At 45.2% G+C, this 6000-nt stretch overlaps 1 long non-coding RNA gene across 1 annotated transcript in view; it reads right to left on the bottom strand.

Annotated features, from left to right (window-relative positions):
* Nucleotides 1-909: 909 nt before the first annotated feature.
* LOC128748217 (uncharacterized) overlaps nt 910-6000 on the bottom strand; it is a 45455-nt gene continuing 40364 nt past the window's right edge. The window contains exons 3-4 of the long non-coding RNA XR_008412762.1: nt 2903-2940; nt 910-1470 (exon numbers count right to left, since the gene is read on the bottom strand). This is a non-coding gene — a long non-coding RNA (uncharacterized LOC128748217). The remainder of the gene's footprint in view (nt 1471-2902; nt 2941-6000) is intronic.

Here is a 6000-nt window from a genome sequence, read left to right as displayed (position 1 = left end):
AGAATAAATGTTGGGAGGGGAAAACCACAGGATTCTTTCACTGTTTGCTCACACACAATGGAAATATATATATATATATATATATATATATGAAACAAACAAACAAACAAACTGCAGCAAAGTCTGTGGAGATGTTTATTGAAAATCCAGAGTAAGTTTGCAGTAGAAAGACCTTTGCTCAAGGGATCGATCACTACGGCTCAAAATGGCTCATAATATTTGATAGTCTTCACAGATTCTGCAGGCTAATAAAGCTTGAGGAAACATGGAGAACATTCGTACAACTTATACATTAGCCAAAGCCGAAGAGTGAATCGGGATATCCGTTTGCCTCGTGACTCACGATGGGAAACTCCTGCTCCTGAGAGCATCTCTCTGGTTTTCCCTTATCACCGGAGAACAGGGGAGTGGCTGAAGAGAAAATCCTGACCCTGCCTACTGATTCATAGTTTTCCATCTCTGAAAACAGTGTCATGAGTTGAGAAAAAAAATCCTGCGACCAAAATTTATCGAAAAATGGTTGCGTAAAACTGACTATTTCATATATTATGGGGATAAATGTCTAAAGCAACATAGTTTTCACATTTGTTTTGAAACCCTGAAAGTTGGGCACATTTTACACAAAAATATGAATATTCATATAAGTATGAATATTCTATTTATTTAGTTAAAGACAGAAGCAAAAATATGTATGTTTTCTAGAAAAATGTCAGAATATTTGACATACAAAAACTAAATGTTGAAAGTAGGGATGTCCATTAACTAAAAATGCATATATATATATATATATATATATATATATATATATATAATAATGATGATTGTCTTTTTAACTATATTAACATATAGAAATTGAAATATACAAATATATATTTCTATATGATAATACAAAAGACATAATCTCATCAATAAATTACCAAAAAAAAAAAAGAAAAAGGATTAATAAAAACATGCTAACAGGGAATTTTTAGTACACTGAGTAGAGTGATCTTTATAAGTTTGTGTATTTAAATTAAACATAGCTTAACAGAGAGGCCCTTAGAGGTGAATGTATAATGTACATATTTTGCGGAGCCACTGAAGCGAAATCACATTTTTTTCTCCTCAAATATAAGCAGAAGTGTTGCCTCACAGGTTTTATAAAACGGATCTGAGAGTGTTTCTGCGGGCTGCAGCAGTTATACAAGATGAAGAGGGTGGTCTTAAATCCGAGGCGTGCGTTCTCCAATCCTCCCTCCTGTCCTCTGTGCCCGACCTTACCTGCGTCTGCTCTCAGACCAGCCGCTGATGTTCCTCCACGTGGGATGCCATCCAGCAGCTGTGTCACCTGCGAGACGGCGGCTGCATACTAATGAGCGTGTTTGTGTGCGGGGTCTGACTTATCTTCGGCTTTTCCCCTGCAGGAAGTGGCCCTCCACTTCAACGCCAAACCCCGTCCACCTCTCTTCGTCTTCCTCTTCCTCCCCTTCGCTGTGGAAGAACAGAGAGGCGTCAGAGGATGAAGCGAACACAACATGGAGAGGAAAGTGGGGGCAGGGGGAGAGGAGGCAGGGAGCAGGGCGGGGGGGGGTGTTCAGGGAAACATCCATCACTGTTTTAAGTGACTGCGGAGGGATGGAGCTGAGTAAAAGGTCGTCTGCTCTGGTTCTGTGCACAGTGGGCACCTGGGCCGAGCTGAGCGGCTTCAGGCTAATTACCTCACGCAGCCCGTCTGTTACTGCGGTCTGACACTTTTACTGACTCACTGCGAGGGAGCCAGCGCCGCCAGACCCCCTCATGAAGGGGGGAAGGAGACGGGCGCGTTTGAAATGAAAGACCGTCGGTCAAACCGAATCACCGCTTCACGTACGCCGTGAGTCCAACGCAATCCGACGTCGTAATATTTATGCATCTTACGTGACACCGTAGGGAGCCGCTGCACCAACACTGTGTCTGAGAAGCGAGGCGACAGAAGGAAAAAAAGAAATCCGCCATGTTGCTCCGACGCTTTTCCCAGTCGTCGGATTACGTTTTTAGCATTTCTTTTAAGTATAAACTGTGGACAATCCATACAAGTTGTTCATAGGAAAAAAAACGTCTTATTCCACTAAGGTCGCTACTTGTTTTTAGCTTGACCACGGATACAATGTGTCGCTTCAATATTGCAGTAGTACATAACTTTATTGAATTTAATTTCAATTTTGAATTATTATTATTATTAATATAAGTAGTAGTATCGCCCTGCCTGACACACCTTGGAATCTCCTGAATTCCTTTTTAGCTGCTTTCACACTGCATGAAAATAGAGGGTCGACCAGCTCATTCAGGGCCGTACGAAAGGGTAAACCTGAACCTGAGGCAGGGAAAATAGTGTGGGGTTTGACAGTCAAGCAGTAAAGTGGTCTGTTTGTCCTCTATGGGGGGCAGATACCCACCCAACACATATCCTCGTATCATTCACAGCTAACTTTGACCATACAGTTGCCATCTGTTTTGTTATGTTTTGCTCCTGTTTCCTTCCTTGTTTGGATTCTCATCTTGAGCTCATGGCTTGAAGCTATGAAGTTTTTCTTACTGGCAGATGGTCACACCTGTGAAGGAGCGACTCGTCCTGCACCAAGCGCTAGGCCTTTGGAAGTCTGTCGTCCTCACACACTCTTATATCACCTGTTTATTCTAGTGTTGTCGGATTTTATGGATCATTCCGAGTTTGTGTGTCCTGCTCGGCATGGGTGTGTTCATTTCCAACACCATGCGTTTTTCTGTTGGGTTTTTTTTTTTGGCATCTAAAGCAACCAGTCTAAGGGGGAATAGACTAACTTGGTGCAATATGAAGGATTATCCGAAAAGTCCTACAGTGGAGGTCATTTTTAGAGTGAGCAGGTGGAATTCAAGTAAACAGCCTGAACCAGACCAAACTTACCTCTGCTTCTGCCTCAGCCCTAACAACTGCCACGACTCCTAAGATGGGGGGAAAAAAAGACCGATTTAGTGAAAGTGGAGTAAATTGAGGGTGAACAAGCCTAACATGTAATCAGCCCATTATTTTGGCGAAGGAATAACAAACGGTCATTAAGCACCATCGGCGTGCACTCGAGGACCCACCAGGAATTTGGATGTCACGACCGGCGGGGACACAAACACTCGCCGTGTGTCAATGTCTGTGGCCTGTTTGTTCTATTCTCATTCTGCGTTGTTTGCAGGATAACAAACCCAGCGTCTGAGCACAAGGGGAGCCGTCACAAGTCTCTTATACGCCGCCAGCGCGGGGCAGCGACGTGACGTCGCTGGGCTGGCGCCTTCTCAAACTGACGGTGACATTTCGGGTTTCCTGTAACGTAGGTTCGGTAATGGAATTTGCAGGCTACAAGATTAAGGAGCAAAATGACTCATAGGTCACACGTCATCTCCTGCGTCACTATAAATATAAACTTGCTCCGGATCAGCTTGCGTGGTGTTTTCTCCGCTGCATGTCAATACAGTCCCGGACCAGATTAGATTTTCTCTCGCTCCAGTGATTGTGTCACGTCTGCCTCGGTGATTGATGCGGTGGAGTCTCGGAATTCTGTATCGTGGCCCAATATTTAGGGAGAGACTCTTCGAATCGTCCAAGAAAATTTGGGCCACGGTGTCATGAGGGAGCGGCCCTTCCCCAACTTGGGCTGAGAGGCAGAGGACACTCTGGACAGGTCACAGAGACAGACAACCACTGGACTGACTGGTCTGAACTTTGATTCAGTCTTGAGAAGAAGGCGCCTCAATACTTTGTTTATCTGATGTCTGATACCGGATAGCCACAGTTCAGTTACACACAGTCATAAAGGACCACTACCACTCTGTCTGTCTGTCTATCTATCTGTCTGTCTATCTATCTATCTATCTGTCTATCTATCTGTCTATCTATCTATCTATCTATCTATCTATCTATCTATCTATCTATCTATCTATCTATCTATCTATCTATCTATCTATCTATCTATCTCTCTGTCTGTCTGTCTGTCTATCTATTTCTCTGTCTGTCTGTCTGTCTGTCCGTCCGTCCGTCTGTCAGTCTATCTATCTATCTATCTATCTGTCTGTCTGTCTGTCTGTCTATCTATCTATCTATCTAACTATCTGTCTGTCTGTCTGTCTGTCAGGTTTGACTTTGCAGAAACCTATAATCTGAACTTTGTTTCTGCATGTCTTTATGCTGCGATATCAATAAACTGACATCAGAAAACAAGAGGAAAATGCGCATTAAACTAAAATAGATGTTGAAACCTCAGCGACGGGGTTGAAGGTGGGCTGAGCTGTTTATGATGTTCCGTGCTGCATTCAGTGACCGCAGGGCTGTGAGAGGTCACTCCTGGGCCACATGGCTCTCAGAGAAGATTGTTGTTAATATATTCTCCCCTGGCTTGCTCGAACTCACGTTTCCTCCCACAGTGAAGAATCACATATGCAGGTACAGTGGTGATGGACAAACTAGTTACTGCGCTTCAGGTGAAGAAGCTAACAATGATAGAAAACACTGGGGAGGGGAACCCAGACCAAAGTGGGGGTAACTCCGAGGTCACCTCAGAGCTAAGGATCAGTGTCCACGATCCCTCCAGAGAAGATCTCCACGTCAGACCGTCTCATTCTGTCTTGAGTTTTAGACTAGTCTAAGACAGTTAAAAACTACATCGTCCATTTTAATAATCCAAAGGCGAAATGTAAAAACTATACATCCCGCTGAAAATCTTCTGGCAATGCTGTCTGGCCTGTGGCGACGGCTGCAGACCAGCTGTAGGTCACAGTCAAGTCCCAACCAGTGAATAGCGGAGCTGCAAGACAGAAGATAATTATCCCAGTTACAGTTCAATAACTCCATCAAGCTGCTCGCCAGATACCAGGTTACCGTGGCAACGCCTCCGAAGCGAGCCACCAGTCAGAAAGAAAAGGGAAGACAACGCCAAACCCGGCGAGGGAGCTGGACCAGGAGGACCAAGAACGGGAGACGACCTCAAACGCGGCAGACAATGCGAGCCACATCAGATCAGATCTGAGAGAATTCCAGCTGGCTGCGCTGAGACCCCTCAGCTGCCTCCCTTTGGTTTTCAATCATCGGCCCCAGTCCACTGACCCCCTCCTCTGCGTCTGCAGCGGAACCCTCTGGTGCAAGTCCATTAGCGTCCCGTCACCATGAAAGACACCGCGAGTCATGGCGCGGTGCTGAGGGGAGGAATTTGGGAAGTTTGGTTTATGATGAAATAACTTTGATGTTAGCGTAACAGGACGGCGTGTTGGTTACACAGGTGCCTGTGTGCTGCGTCATCATCACACTGTAGCGCGTGTTCAGGTGGCTGTCTGGCCTCCTGCCGCAGTGTCTGGAAACTCAGACACCCCCACCTCTTTTAAACCTGCCTCCCTCTCTTCCACGTTTCTCCCCCTTCAGACATACCTGAGCCCCCAAACCCCCACCCCTCCGCGATAAGAGATCCACAGAGCGCTAAGCTGCTTCGGCAGACAACACGAGCTGATGATCAATGACAAAAAACAAAGAGCAAAACAAAGCGTCTTCTCATTCATTCTCTTCTTCTCATTTAGCCTCACATCAGAACGGGCGGGATAAATGCTAATCTGCCCTTATTACTTTTATCGGCTGACCGAGACGCCGCCGATACGTGTTGTGTGACCACCTCGGAACAATGGAGACTAATCTCTCACACACACCCGGGTTCATCAGCCGCTGGTTTATCAGCACCTTTTCACGCTCAGAATCAATGTCTCCTGCAGGAACCCGGACTCACCAGCAGCAAATGAAACGTCCTTCTATCGGAAAATGTAGCGGATAAAACGAGAAAAGCAAAGCCAGTTTGGGAGATGGATCCGGTGATTTTCATCTCCATTGTGATTCAATCCAAACTCCAGAATGACTCAGACAGTAACATGAACCCAGTCTAGTTCTCTAATTCTGACTATATTAACCTGAAATTTAATTTAAATATAAATCCATGATACCACTGTGTTTGGCTTTATTCGGTGTTCGCAGCAAAT

The sequence above is a fragment of the Synchiropus splendidus genome, chromosome 17 (assembly GCF_027744825.2).
Source record: "Synchiropus splendidus isolate RoL2022-P1 chromosome 17, RoL_Sspl_1.0, whole genome shotgun sequence".
Lineage (NCBI taxonomy): Eukaryota > Metazoa > Chordata > Actinopteri > Syngnathiformes > Callionymidae > Synchiropus > Synchiropus splendidus.
This window is presented reverse-complemented; position numbering and strand designations above follow the sequence as displayed.